This window comes from Phalangium opilio, unplaced genomic scaffold, assembly GCF_054372755.1.
Source record: "Phalangium opilio isolate 3A_F unplaced genomic scaffold, DU_Popi_V2 ptg000088l_1, whole genome shotgun sequence".
Taxonomy (NCBI): Eukaryota; Metazoa; Arthropoda; class Arachnida; order Opiliones; family Phalangiidae; genus Phalangium; species Phalangium opilio.
The window spans coordinates 1,269,193-1,279,019 of NW_028324193.1; the positions used below are offsets into that span (position 1 = coordinate 1,269,193).

At 39.3% G+C, this 9,827-nt stretch overlaps 47 non-coding genes across 47 annotated transcripts; all 47 read left to right on the forward strand.

The window, feature by feature from the left end:
* Positions 1–47: 47 nt before the first annotated feature.
* TRNAR-UCG (transfer RNA arginine (anticodon UCG)) lies at positions 48–120 on the forward strand. Its single transcript has one exon. It is a non-coding gene; the product is annotated as a tRNA-Arg (tRNA).
* Positions 121–211: 91 nt separating this feature from the next.
* TRNAR-ACG (transfer RNA arginine (anticodon ACG)) lies at positions 212–284 on the forward strand. Its single transcript has one exon. It is a non-coding gene; the product is annotated as a tRNA-Arg (tRNA).
* A 91-nt stretch (positions 285–375) lies between these two features.
* On the forward strand, positions 376–448 carry TRNAR-ACG (transfer RNA arginine (anticodon ACG)). The gene has a single exon. It is a non-coding gene; the product is annotated as a tRNA-Arg (tRNA).
* Positions 449–703: 255 nt separating this feature from the next.
* On the forward strand, positions 704–776 carry TRNAR-ACG (transfer RNA arginine (anticodon ACG)). The gene has a single exon. It is a non-coding gene; the product is annotated as a tRNA-Arg (tRNA).
* A 91-nt stretch (positions 777–867) lies between these two features.
* On the forward strand, positions 868–940 carry TRNAR-ACG (transfer RNA arginine (anticodon ACG)). The gene has a single exon. It is a non-coding gene; the product is annotated as a tRNA-Arg (tRNA).
* Positions 941–1,031: 91 nt separating this feature from the next.
* Positions 1,032–1,104, forward strand: TRNAR-ACG (transfer RNA arginine (anticodon ACG)). Its single transcript has one exon. It is a non-coding gene; the product is annotated as a tRNA-Arg (tRNA).
* Positions 1,105–1,353: 249 nt separating this feature from the next.
* Positions 1,354–1,426, forward strand: TRNAR-ACG (transfer RNA arginine (anticodon ACG)). The gene has a single exon. It is a non-coding gene; the product is annotated as a tRNA-Arg (tRNA).
* A 91-nt stretch (positions 1,427–1,517) lies between these two features.
* Positions 1,518–1,590, forward strand: TRNAR-UCG (transfer RNA arginine (anticodon UCG)). The gene has a single exon. It is a non-coding gene; the product is annotated as a tRNA-Arg (tRNA).
* A 91-nt stretch (positions 1,591–1,681) lies between these two features.
* Positions 1,682–1,754, forward strand: TRNAR-ACG (transfer RNA arginine (anticodon ACG)). Its single transcript has one exon. It is a non-coding gene; the product is annotated as a tRNA-Arg (tRNA).
* Positions 1,755–1,845: 91 nt separating this feature from the next.
* TRNAR-UCG (transfer RNA arginine (anticodon UCG)) lies at positions 1,846–1,918 on the forward strand. Its single transcript has one exon. It is a non-coding gene; the product is annotated as a tRNA-Arg (tRNA).
* A 91-nt stretch (positions 1,919–2,009) lies between these two features.
* TRNAR-ACG (transfer RNA arginine (anticodon ACG)) lies at positions 2,010–2,082 on the forward strand. The gene has a single exon. It is a non-coding gene; the product is annotated as a tRNA-Arg (tRNA).
* Positions 2,083–2,173: 91 nt separating this feature from the next.
* Positions 2,174–2,246, forward strand: TRNAR-ACG (transfer RNA arginine (anticodon ACG)). The gene has a single exon. It is a non-coding gene; the product is annotated as a tRNA-Arg (tRNA).
* A 91-nt stretch (positions 2,247–2,337) lies between these two features.
* Positions 2,338–2,410, forward strand: TRNAR-ACG (transfer RNA arginine (anticodon ACG)). The gene has a single exon. It is a non-coding gene; the product is annotated as a tRNA-Arg (tRNA).
* Positions 2,411–2,495: 85 nt separating this feature from the next.
* TRNAR-UCG (transfer RNA arginine (anticodon UCG)) lies at positions 2,496–2,568 on the forward strand. Its single transcript has one exon. It is a non-coding gene; the product is annotated as a tRNA-Arg (tRNA).
* A 577-nt stretch (positions 2,569–3,145) lies between these two features.
* Positions 3,146–3,218, forward strand: TRNAR-ACG (transfer RNA arginine (anticodon ACG)). Its single transcript has one exon. It is a non-coding gene; the product is annotated as a tRNA-Arg (tRNA).
* A 91-nt stretch (positions 3,219–3,309) lies between these two features.
* Positions 3,310–3,382, forward strand: TRNAR-ACG (transfer RNA arginine (anticodon ACG)). The gene has a single exon. It is a non-coding gene; the product is annotated as a tRNA-Arg (tRNA).
* Positions 3,383–3,632: 250 nt separating this feature from the next.
* On the forward strand, positions 3,633–3,705 carry TRNAR-ACG (transfer RNA arginine (anticodon ACG)). The gene has a single exon. It is a non-coding gene; the product is annotated as a tRNA-Arg (tRNA).
* Positions 3,706–3,796: 91 nt separating this feature from the next.
* On the forward strand, positions 3,797–3,869 carry TRNAR-UCG (transfer RNA arginine (anticodon UCG)). The gene has a single exon. It is a non-coding gene; the product is annotated as a tRNA-Arg (tRNA).
* A 91-nt stretch (positions 3,870–3,960) lies between these two features.
* On the forward strand, positions 3,961–4,033 carry TRNAR-ACG (transfer RNA arginine (anticodon ACG)). The gene has a single exon. It is a non-coding gene; the product is annotated as a tRNA-Arg (tRNA).
* Positions 4,034–4,124: 91 nt separating this feature from the next.
* TRNAR-UCG (transfer RNA arginine (anticodon UCG)) lies at positions 4,125–4,197 on the forward strand. Its single transcript has one exon. It is a non-coding gene; the product is annotated as a tRNA-Arg (tRNA).
* A 91-nt stretch (positions 4,198–4,288) lies between these two features.
* TRNAR-ACG (transfer RNA arginine (anticodon ACG)) lies at positions 4,289–4,361 on the forward strand. The gene has a single exon. It is a non-coding gene; the product is annotated as a tRNA-Arg (tRNA).
* A 91-nt stretch (positions 4,362–4,452) lies between these two features.
* Positions 4,453–4,525, forward strand: TRNAR-ACG (transfer RNA arginine (anticodon ACG)). The gene has a single exon. It is a non-coding gene; the product is annotated as a tRNA-Arg (tRNA).
* Positions 4,526–4,780: 255 nt separating this feature from the next.
* On the forward strand, positions 4,781–4,853 carry TRNAR-ACG (transfer RNA arginine (anticodon ACG)). Its single transcript has one exon. It is a non-coding gene; the product is annotated as a tRNA-Arg (tRNA).
* A 91-nt stretch (positions 4,854–4,944) lies between these two features.
* Positions 4,945–5,017, forward strand: TRNAR-ACG (transfer RNA arginine (anticodon ACG)). The gene has a single exon. It is a non-coding gene; the product is annotated as a tRNA-Arg (tRNA).
* A 91-nt stretch (positions 5,018–5,108) lies between these two features.
* TRNAR-ACG (transfer RNA arginine (anticodon ACG)) lies at positions 5,109–5,181 on the forward strand. The gene has a single exon. It is a non-coding gene; the product is annotated as a tRNA-Arg (tRNA).
* A 249-nt stretch (positions 5,182–5,430) lies between these two features.
* Positions 5,431–5,503, forward strand: TRNAR-ACG (transfer RNA arginine (anticodon ACG)). The gene has a single exon. It is a non-coding gene; the product is annotated as a tRNA-Arg (tRNA).
* Positions 5,504–5,594: 91 nt separating this feature from the next.
* Positions 5,595–5,667, forward strand: TRNAR-UCG (transfer RNA arginine (anticodon UCG)). The gene has a single exon. It is a non-coding gene; the product is annotated as a tRNA-Arg (tRNA).
* Positions 5,668–5,758: 91 nt separating this feature from the next.
* On the forward strand, positions 5,759–5,831 carry TRNAR-ACG (transfer RNA arginine (anticodon ACG)). The gene has a single exon. It is a non-coding gene; the product is annotated as a tRNA-Arg (tRNA).
* A 91-nt stretch (positions 5,832–5,922) lies between these two features.
* Positions 5,923–5,995, forward strand: TRNAR-UCG (transfer RNA arginine (anticodon UCG)). The gene has a single exon. It is a non-coding gene; the product is annotated as a tRNA-Arg (tRNA).
* Positions 5,996–6,086: 91 nt separating this feature from the next.
* Positions 6,087–6,159, forward strand: TRNAR-ACG (transfer RNA arginine (anticodon ACG)). Its single transcript has one exon. It is a non-coding gene; the product is annotated as a tRNA-Arg (tRNA).
* Positions 6,160–6,250: 91 nt separating this feature from the next.
* On the forward strand, positions 6,251–6,323 carry TRNAR-ACG (transfer RNA arginine (anticodon ACG)). Its single transcript has one exon. It is a non-coding gene; the product is annotated as a tRNA-Arg (tRNA).
* A 91-nt stretch (positions 6,324–6,414) lies between these two features.
* TRNAR-ACG (transfer RNA arginine (anticodon ACG)) lies at positions 6,415–6,487 on the forward strand. Its single transcript has one exon. It is a non-coding gene; the product is annotated as a tRNA-Arg (tRNA).
* An 85-nt stretch (positions 6,488–6,572) lies between these two features.
* On the forward strand, positions 6,573–6,645 carry TRNAR-UCG (transfer RNA arginine (anticodon UCG)). Its single transcript has one exon. It is a non-coding gene; the product is annotated as a tRNA-Arg (tRNA).
* Positions 6,646–7,222: 577 nt separating this feature from the next.
* Positions 7,223–7,295, forward strand: TRNAR-ACG (transfer RNA arginine (anticodon ACG)). Its single transcript has one exon. It is a non-coding gene; the product is annotated as a tRNA-Arg (tRNA).
* Positions 7,296–7,386: 91 nt separating this feature from the next.
* On the forward strand, positions 7,387–7,459 carry TRNAR-ACG (transfer RNA arginine (anticodon ACG)). Its single transcript has one exon. It is a non-coding gene; the product is annotated as a tRNA-Arg (tRNA).
* A 250-nt stretch (positions 7,460–7,709) lies between these two features.
* TRNAR-ACG (transfer RNA arginine (anticodon ACG)) lies at positions 7,710–7,782 on the forward strand. Its single transcript has one exon. It is a non-coding gene; the product is annotated as a tRNA-Arg (tRNA).
* A 91-nt stretch (positions 7,783–7,873) lies between these two features.
* Positions 7,874–7,946, forward strand: TRNAR-ACG (transfer RNA arginine (anticodon ACG)). The gene has a single exon. It is a non-coding gene; the product is annotated as a tRNA-Arg (tRNA).
* A 91-nt stretch (positions 7,947–8,037) lies between these two features.
* On the forward strand, positions 8,038–8,110 carry TRNAR-ACG (transfer RNA arginine (anticodon ACG)). Its single transcript has one exon. It is a non-coding gene; the product is annotated as a tRNA-Arg (tRNA).
* Positions 8,111–8,201: 91 nt separating this feature from the next.
* TRNAR-UCG (transfer RNA arginine (anticodon UCG)) lies at positions 8,202–8,274 on the forward strand. Its single transcript has one exon. It is a non-coding gene; the product is annotated as a tRNA-Arg (tRNA).
* A 91-nt stretch (positions 8,275–8,365) lies between these two features.
* TRNAR-ACG (transfer RNA arginine (anticodon ACG)) lies at positions 8,366–8,438 on the forward strand. The gene has a single exon. It is a non-coding gene; the product is annotated as a tRNA-Arg (tRNA).
* A 91-nt stretch (positions 8,439–8,529) lies between these two features.
* TRNAR-ACG (transfer RNA arginine (anticodon ACG)) lies at positions 8,530–8,602 on the forward strand. Its single transcript has one exon. It is a non-coding gene; the product is annotated as a tRNA-Arg (tRNA).
* Positions 8,603–8,693: 91 nt separating this feature from the next.
* On the forward strand, positions 8,694–8,766 carry TRNAR-ACG (transfer RNA arginine (anticodon ACG)). Its single transcript has one exon. It is a non-coding gene; the product is annotated as a tRNA-Arg (tRNA).
* An 86-nt stretch (positions 8,767–8,852) lies between these two features.
* Positions 8,853–8,925, forward strand: TRNAR-UCG (transfer RNA arginine (anticodon UCG)). Its single transcript has one exon. It is a non-coding gene; the product is annotated as a tRNA-Arg (tRNA).
* A 91-nt stretch (positions 8,926–9,016) lies between these two features.
* TRNAR-ACG (transfer RNA arginine (anticodon ACG)) lies at positions 9,017–9,089 on the forward strand. The gene has a single exon. It is a non-coding gene; the product is annotated as a tRNA-Arg (tRNA).
* Positions 9,090–9,338: 249 nt separating this feature from the next.
* On the forward strand, positions 9,339–9,411 carry TRNAR-UCG (transfer RNA arginine (anticodon UCG)). Its single transcript has one exon. It is a non-coding gene; the product is annotated as a tRNA-Arg (tRNA).
* A 91-nt stretch (positions 9,412–9,502) lies between these two features.
* On the forward strand, positions 9,503–9,575 carry TRNAR-UCG (transfer RNA arginine (anticodon UCG)). The gene has a single exon. It is a non-coding gene; the product is annotated as a tRNA-Arg (tRNA).
* Positions 9,576–9,666: 91 nt separating this feature from the next.
* On the forward strand, positions 9,667–9,739 carry TRNAR-ACG (transfer RNA arginine (anticodon ACG)). The gene has a single exon. It is a non-coding gene; the product is annotated as a tRNA-Arg (tRNA).
* The last annotated feature ends 88 nt before the right edge of the window (positions 9,740–9,827 follow it).

A 9,827-nucleotide genomic window follows, 5' to 3' on the forward strand; every position in this document is an offset into this window, starting at 1 on the left:
ATTTATAATATTTCAATGCTTCAATATCATTTTGATCAACCTCTAACGGGCTTGTGGCGTAATGGATAACGCGTCTGCCTTCGAAGCAGAAGATTCCAGGTTCGAGTCCTGGCAAGCTCGGTATTACCATTTAAAGATGATTATTAGAGTATAACGGAAGGGAAATTTATAATATTTCAATGCTTCAATATCATTTTGATCAACCTCTAACGGGCTTGTGGCGCAATGGATAACGCGTCTACCTACGGAGCAGAAGATTCCAGGTTCGAGTCCTGGCAAGCTCGGTATTACCATTTAAAGCTGATTATTAGAGTATAACGGAAGGGAAATTTATAATATTTCAATGCTTCAATATCATTTTGATCAACCTCTAACGGGCTTGTGGCGCAATGGATAACGCGTCTGCCTACGGAGCATAAGATTCCAGGTTCGAGTCCTGGCAAGCTCGGTATTAAAATTTAAAGATGATTATTAGAGTATAACGGAAGGGAAATTTATAATATTTCAATGCTTCAATATCATTTTGATCAACCTCTAACGGGCTTAAGGCGTAATGGATAACGCGTCTGCCTTCGAAGCAGAAGATTCCAGGTTCGAGTCCTGGCAAGCTCGGTATTACCATTTAAAGATGATTATTAGAGTATAACGGAAGGGAAATTTATAATATTTCAATGCTTCAATATCATTTTGATCAACCTCTAACGGGCTTGTGGCGCAATGGATAACGCGTCTACCTACGGAGCAGAAGATTCCAGGTTCGAGTCCTGGCAAGCTCGGTATTACCATTTAAAGCTGATTATTAGAGTATAACGGAAGGGAAATTTATAATATTTCAATGCTTCAATATCATTTTGATCAACCTCTAACGGGCTTGTGGCGCAATGGATAACGCGTCTGCCTACGGAGCATAAGATTCCAGGTTCGAGTCCTGGCAAGCTCGGTATTAAAATTTAAAGATGATTATTAGAGTATAACGGAAGGGAAATTTATAATATTTCAATGCTTCAATTTCATTTTGATCAATCTCTAACGGGCTTGTGGCGCAACGGATAACGCGTCTGCCTACGGAGCAGAAGATTCCAGGTTCGAGTCCTGGCAAGCTCTTTTTTATTTTCGTAAAAGATCTTTTATGCGTCATAAAGAATGCATAAATACAATGTTTGGAAATTTTATTTATTATACCAAGCAAGAGCTTGTGGCGTAATGAATAACGCGTCTGACTTCGAAGCAGAAGATTCCAGGTTCGAGTCCTGGCAAGCTTGGTATTACCATTTAAAGATGATTATTAGAGTATAACGGAAGGGAAATTTATAATATTTCAATGCTTCAATATCATTTTGATCAACCTCTAACGGGCTTGTGGCGCAATGGATAACGCGTCTGCCTACGGAGCATAAGATTCCAGGTTCGAGTCCTGGCAAGCTCGGTATTAAAATTTAAAGATGATTATTAGAGTATAACGGAAGGGAAATTTATAATATTTCAATGCTTCAATATCATTTTGATCAACCTCTAACGGGCTTGTGGCGTAATGGATAACGCGTCTGCCTTCGAAGCAGAAGATTCAAGGTTCGAGTCCTGGCAAGCTCGATATTACCATTTAAAGATGATTATTAGAGTATAACGGAAGGGAAATTTATAATATTTCAATGCTTCAATATCATTTTGATCAACCTCTAACGGGCTTGTGGCGCAATGGATAACGCGTCTGCCTACGGAGCATAAGATTCCAGGTTCGAGTCCTGGCAAGCTCGGTATTAAAATTTAAAGATGATTATTAGAGTATAACGGAAGGGAAATTTATAATATTTCAATGTTTCAATATCATTTTGATCAACCTCTAACGGGCTTGTGGCGTAATGGATAACGCGTCTGCCTTCGAAGCAGAAGATTCCAGGTTCGAGTCCTGGCAAGCTCGGTATTACCATTTAAAGATGATTATTAGAGTATAACGGAAGGGAAATTTATAATATTTCAATGCTTCAATATCATTTTGATCAACCTCTAACGGGCTTGTGGCGCAATGGATAACGCGTCTACCTACGGAGCAGAAGATTCCAGGTTCGAGTCCTGGCAAGCTCGGTATTACCATTTAAAGCTGATTATTAGAGTATAACGGAAGGGAAATTTATAATATTTCAATGCTTCAATATCATTTTGATCAACCTCTAACGGGCTTGTGGCGCAATGGATAACGCGTCTGCCTACGGAGCATAAGATTCCAGGTTCGAGTCCTGGCAAGCTCGGTATTAAAATTTAAAGATGATTATTAGAGTATAACGGAAGGGAAATTTATAATATTTCAATGCTTCAATTTCATTTTGATCAATCTCTAACGGGCTTGTGGCGCAACGGATAACGCGTCTGCCTACGGAGCAGAAGATTCCAGGTTCGAGTCCTGGCAAGCTCTTTTTTATTTTCGTAAAAGATCTTTTATGCGTCATAAAGAATGCATAAATACAATGTTTGGAAATTTTATTTATTATACCAAGCAAGAGCTTGTGGCGTAATGGATAACGCGTCTGCTTTCGAAGCAGAAGATTCCAGGTTCGAGTCCTGGCAAGCTCGGTATTACCATTTAAAGCTGATTATCAGAGTATAACGGAAGGGAAATTTATAATATTTCAATGCTTCAATATCATTTTGATCAACCTCTAACGGGCTTGTAGCGCAATGGATAACGCGTCTGCCTACGGAGCATAAGATTCCAGGTTGGAGTCCTGGCAAGCTCGGTATTACCATTTAAAGATGATTATTGGAGTATAACGGAAGGGAAATTTATAATATTGCAATGCTTCAATAGCATTTTGATCAACCTCTAGCGGGCCTGTGGCGCAATGGATAACGCGTTTGCCTACGGAGCAGAAGATTCCTGGTTCGAGTCCTGGCAAGCTCTTTTTTATTTTCGTAAAAGATCTTTTATGCGTCATAAAGAATGCATAAATACAATGTTTGGAAATTTTATTTATAATACGAAGCAAGGGCTTGTGGCGTAATCGATAACGCGCCTGCCTTCGAAGCAGAAGATTCCAGGTTCGAGTCCTGGCAACCTCGGTATTACCATTTAAAGATGATTATTAGAGTATAACGGAAGGGAAATTTATAATATTTCAATGCTTCAATATCATTTTGATCAACCTCTAACGGGCTTGTGGCGCAATGGATAACGCGTCTGCCTACGGAGCAGAAGATTCCAGGTTCGAGTCCTGGCAAGCTCGGTATTAAAATTTAAAGATGATTATTAGAGAATAACGGAAGGGAAATTTATAATATTTCAATGCTTCAATATCATTTTGATCAATCTCTAACGGGCTTGTGGCGCAATGGATAACGCGTCTGCCTACGGAGCAGAAGATTCCAGGTTCGAGTCCTGGCAAGCTCTTTTTTTATTTTCGTAAAAGATCTTTTATGCGTCATAAAGAATGCATAAATACAATGTTTGGAAATTTTATTTATTATACCAAGCAAGAGCTTGTGGCGTAATGAATAACGCGTCTGACTTCGAAGCAGAAGATTCCAGGTTCGAGTCCTGGCAAGCTTGGTATTACCATTTAAAGATGATTATTAGAGTATAACGGAAGGGAAATTTATAATATTTCAATGCTTCAATATCATTTTGATCAACCTCTAACGGGCTTGTGGCGCAATGGATAACGCGTCTGCCTACGGAGCATAAGATTCCAGGTTCGAGTCCTGGCAAGCTCGGTATTAAAATTTAAAGATGATTATTAGAGTATAACGGAAGGGAAATTTATAATATTTCAATGCTTCAATATCATTTTGATCAACCTCTAACGGGCTTGTGGCGTAATGGATAACGCGTCTGCCTTCGAAGCAGAAGATTCAAGGTTCGAGTCCTGGCAAGCTCGGTATTACCATTTAAAGATGATTATTAGAGTATAACGGAAGGGAAATTTATAATATTTCAATGCTTCAATATCATTTTGATCAACCTCTAACGGGCTTGTGGCGCAATGGATAACGCGTCTGCCTACGGAGCATAAGATTCCAGGTTCGAGTCCTGGCAAGCTCGGTATTAAAATTTAAAGATGATTATTAGAGTATAACGGAAGGGAAATTTATAATATTTCAATGCTTCAATATCATTTTGATCAACCTCTAACGGGCTTGTGGCGTAATGGATAACGCGTCTGCCTTCGAAGCAGAAGATTCCAGGTTCGAGTCCTGGCAAGCTCGGTATTACCATTTAAAGATGATTATTAGAGTATAACGGAAGGGAAATTTATAATATTTCAATGCTTCAATATCATTTTGATCAACCTCTAACGGGCTTGTGGCGCAATGGATAACGCGTCTACCTACGGAGCAGAAGATTCCAGGTTCGAGTCCTGGCAAGCTCGGTATTACCATTTAAAGCTGATTATTAGAGTATAACGGAAGGGAAATTTATAATATTTCAATGCTTCAATATCATTTTGATCAACCTCTAACGGGCTTGTGGCGCAATGGATAACGCGTCTGCCTACGGAGCATAAGATTCCAGGTTCGAGTCCTGGCAAGCTCGGTATTAAAATTTAAAGATGATTATTAGAGTATAACGGAAGGGAAATTTATAATATTTCAATGCTTCAATATCATTTTGATCAACCTCTAACGGGCTTAAGGCGTAATGGATAACGCGTCTGCCTTCGAAGCAGAAGATTCCAGGTTCGAGTCCTGGCAAGCTCGGTATTACCATTTAAAGATGATTATTAGAGTATAACGGAAGGGAAATTTATAATATTTCAATGCTTCAATATCATTTTGATCAACCTCTAACGGGCTTGTGGCGCAATGGATAACGCGTCTACCTACGGAGCAGAAGATTCCAGGTTCGAGTCCTGGCAAGCTCGGTATTACCATTTAAAGCTGATTATTAGAGTATAACGGAAGGGAAATTTATAATATTTCAATGCTTCAATATCATTTTGATCAACCTCTAACGGGCTTGTGGCGCAATGGATAACGCGTCTGCCTACGGAGCATAAGATTCCAGGTTCGAGTCCTGGCAAGCTCGGTATTAAAATTTAAAGATGATTATTAGAGTATAACGGAAGGGAAATTTATAATATTTCAATGCTTCAATTTCATTTAGATCAATCTCTAACGGGCTTGTGGCGCAACGGATAACGCGTCTGCCTACGGAGCAGAAGATTCCAGGTTCGAGTCCTGGCAAGCTCTTTTTTATTTTCGTAAAAGATCTTTTATGCGTCATAAAGAATGCATAAATACAATGTTTGGAAATTTTATTTATTATACCAAGCAAGAGCTTGTGGCGTAATGAATAACGCGTCTGACTTCGAAGCAGAAGATTCCAGGTTCGAGTCCTGGCAAGCTTGGTATTACCATTTAAAGATGATTATTAGAGTATAACGGAAGGGAAATTTATAATATTTCAATGCTTCAATATCATTTTGATCAACCTCTAACGGGCTTGTGGCGCAATGGATAACGCGTCTGCCTACGGAGCATAAGATTCCAGGTTCGAGTCCTGGCAAGCTCGGTATTAAAATTTAAAGATGATTATTAGAGTATAACGGAAGGGAAATTTATAATATTTCAATGCTTCAATATCATTTTGATCAACCTCTAACGGGCTTGTGGCGTAATGGATAACGCGTCTGCCTTCGAAGCAGAAGATTCAAGGTTCGAGTCCTGGCAAGCTCGGTATTACCATTTAAAGATGATTATTAGAGTATAACGGAAGGGAAATTTATAATATTTCAATGCTTCAATATCATTTTGATCAACCTCTAACGGGCTTGTGGCGCAATGGATAACGCGTCTGCCTACGGAGCATAAGATTCCAGGTTCGAGTCCTGGCAAGCTCGGTATTAAAATTTAAAGATGATTATTAGAGTATAACGGAAGGGAAATTTATAATATTTCAATGCTTCAATATCATTTTGATCAACCTCTAACGGGCTTGTGGCGTAATGGATAACGCGTCTGCCTTCGAAGCAGAAGATTCCAGGTTCGAGTCCTGGCAAGCTCGGTATTACCATTTAAAGATGATTATTAGAGTATAACGGAAGGGAAATTTATAATATTTCAATGCTTCAATATCATTTTGATCAACCTCTAACGGGCTTGTGGCGCAATGGATAACGCGTCTACCTACGGAGCAGAAGATTCCAGGTTCGAGTCCTGGCAAGCTCGGTATTACCATTTAAAGCTGATTATTAGAGTATAACGGAAGGGAAATTTATAATATTTCAATGCTTCAATATCATTTTGATCAACCTCTAACGGGCTTGTGGCGCAATGGATAACGCGTCTGCCTACGGAGCATAAGATTCCAGGTTCGAGTCCTGGCAAGCTCGGTATTAAAATTTAAAGATGATTATTAGAGTATAACGGAAGGGAAATTTATAATATTTCAATGCTTCAATTTCATTTTGATCAATCTCTAACGGGCTTGTGGCGCAACGGATAACGCGTCTGCCTACGGAGCAGAAGATTCCAGGTTCGAGTCCTGGCAAGCTCTTTTTTATTTTCGTAAAAGATCTTTTATGCGTCATAAAGAATGCATAAATACAATGTTTGGAAATTTTATTTATTATACCAAGCAAGAGCTTGTGGCGTAATGGATAACGCGTCTGCTTTCGAAGCAGAAGATTCCAGGTTCGAGTCCTGGCAAGCTCGGTATTACCATTTAAAGCTGATTATCAGAGTATAACGGAAGGGAAATTTATAATATTTCAATGCTTCAATATCATTTTGATCAACCTCTAACGGGCTTGTAGCGCAATGGATAACGCGTCTGCCTACGGAGCATAAGATTCCAGGTTGGAGTCCTGGCAAGCTCGGTATTACCATTTAAAGATGATTATTGGAGTATAACGGAAGGGAAATTTATAATATTGCAATGCTTCAATAGCATTTTGATCAACCTCTAGCGGGCCTGTGGCGCAATGGATAACGCGTTTGCCTACGGAGCAGAAGATTCCTGGTTCGAGTCCTGGCAAGCTCTTTTTTATTTTCGTAAAAGATCTTTTATGCGTCATAAAGAATGCATAAATACAATGTTTGGAAATTTTATTTATAATACGAAGCAAGGGCTTGTGGCGTAATCGATAACGCGCCTGCCTTCGAAGCAGAAGATTCCAGGTTCGAGTCCTGGCAACCTCGGTATTACCATTTAAAGATGATTATTAGAGTATAACGGAAGGGAAATTTATAATATTTCAATGCTTCAATATCATTTTGATCAACCTCTAACGGGCTTGTGGCGCAATGGATAACGCGTCTGCCTACGGAGCAGAAGATTCCAGGTTCGAGTCCTGGCAAGCTCGGTATTAAAATTTAAAGATGATTATTAGAGAATAACGGAAGGGAAATTTATAATATTTCAATGCTTCAATATCATTTTGATCAATCTCTAACGGGCTTGTGGCGCAATGGATAACGCGTCTGCCTACGGAGCAGAAGATTCCAGGTTCGAGTCCTGGCAAGCTCTTTTTTTATTTTCGTAAAAGATCTTTTATGCGTCATAAAGAATGCATAAATACAATGTTTGGAAATTTTATTTATTATACCAAGCAAGAGCTTGTGGCGTAATGAATAACGCGTCTGACTTCGAAGCAGAAGATTCCAGGTTCGAGTCCTGGCAAGCTTGGTATTACCATTTAAAGATGATTATTAGAGTATAACGGAAGGGAAATTTATAATATTTCAATGCTTCAATATCATTTTGATCAACCTCTAACGGGCTTGTGGCGCAATGGATAACGCGTCTGCCTACGGAGCATAAGATTCCAGGTTCGAGTCCTGGCAAGCTCGGTATTAAAATTTAAAGATGATTATTAGAGTATAACGGAAGGGAAATTTATAATATTTCAATGCTTCAATATCATTTTGATCAACCTCTAACGGGCTTGTGGCGCAATGGATAACGCGTCTACCTACGGAGCAGAAGATTCCAGGTTCGAGTCCTGGCAAGCTCGGTATTACCATTTAAAGCTGATTATTAGAGTATAACGGAAGGGAAATTTATAATATTTCAATGCTTCAATATCATTTTGATCAACCTCTAACGGGCTTGTGGCGCAATGGATAACGCGTCTGCCTACGGAGCATAAGATTCCAGGTTCGAGTCCTGGCAAGCTCGGTATTAAAATTTAAAGATGATTATTAGAGTATAACGGAAGGGAAATTTATAATATTTCAATGCTTCAATATCATTTTGATCAACCTCTAACGGGCTTGTGGCGTAATGGATAACGCGTCTGCCTTCGAAGCAGAAGATTCCAGGTTCGAGTCCTGGCAAGCTCGGTATTACCATTTAAAGATGATTATTAGAGTATAACGGAAGGGAAATTTATAATATTTCAATGCTTCAATATCATTTTGATCAACCTCTAACGGGCTTGTGGCGCAATGGATAACGCGTCTACCTACGGAGCAGAAGATTCCAGGTTCGAGTCCTGGCAAGCTCGGTATTACCATTTAAAGCTGATTATTAGAGTATAACGGAAGGGAAATTTATAATATTTCAATGCTTCAATATCATTTTGATCAACCTCTAACGGGCTTGTGGCGCAATGGATAACGCGTCTGCCTACGGAGCATAAGATTCCAGGTTCGAGTCCTGGCAAGCTCGGTATTAAAATTTAAAGATGATTATTAGAGTATAACGGAAGGGAAATTTATAATATTTCAATGCTTCAATTTCATTTTGATCAATCTCTAACGGGCTTGTGGCGCAACGGATAACGCGTCTGCCTACGGAGCAGAAGATTCCAGGTTCGAGTCCTGGCAAGCTCTTTTTTTATTTTCGTAAAAGATCTTTTATGCGTCATAAAGAATGCATAAATACAATGTTTGGAAATTTTATTTATTATACCAAGCAAGAGCTTGTGGCGTAATGGATAACGCGTCTGCTTTCGAAGCAGAAGATTCCAGGTTCGAGTCCTGGCAAGCTCGGTATTACCATTTAAAGCTGATTATCAGAGTATAACGGAAGGGAAATTTATAATATTTCAATGCTTCAATATCATTTTGATCAACCTCTAACGGGCTTGTAGCGCAATGGATAACGCGTCTGCCTACGGAGCATAAGATTCCAGGTTCGAGTCCTGGCAAGCTCGGTATTACCATTTAAAGATGATTATTGGAGTATAACGGAAGGGAAATTTATAATATTGCAATGCTTCAATAGCATTTTGATCAACCTCTAGCGGGCCTGTGGCGCAATGGATAACGCGTTTGCCTACGGAGCAGAAGATTCCTGGTTCGAGTCCTGGCAAGCTCTTTTTTATTTTCGTAAAAGATCTTTTATGCGTCATAAAGAATGCATAAATACAATGTTTGGAAATTTTATTTATAATACGAAGCAAGGGCTTGTGGCGTAATCGATAACGCGCCTGCCTTCGAAGCAGAAGATTCCAGGTTCGAGTCCTGGCAAGCTCGGTATTACCATTTAAAGATGATTATTAGAGTATAACGGAAGGGAAATTTATAATATTTCAATGCTTCAATATCATTTTGATCAACCTCTAACGGGCCTGTGGCGCAATGGATAACGCGTCTGCCTTCGAAGCAGAAGATTCCAGGTTCGAGTCCTGACAAGCTCAGTATTACCATTTAAAGATGATTATTAGAGTATAACGGAAGGGAAATTTATAATATTTCAATGCTTCAATATCATTTTGATCAACCTCTAACGGGCTTGTGGCGCAATGGATAACGCGTCTGCCTACGGAGCAGAAGATTCCAGGTTCGAGTCCTGGCAAGCTCGGTATTAAAATTTAAAGATGATTATTAGAGTATAACGGAAGGGAAATTTATAATATTTCAATGCTTCAATATCATTTTGATCAATCTCT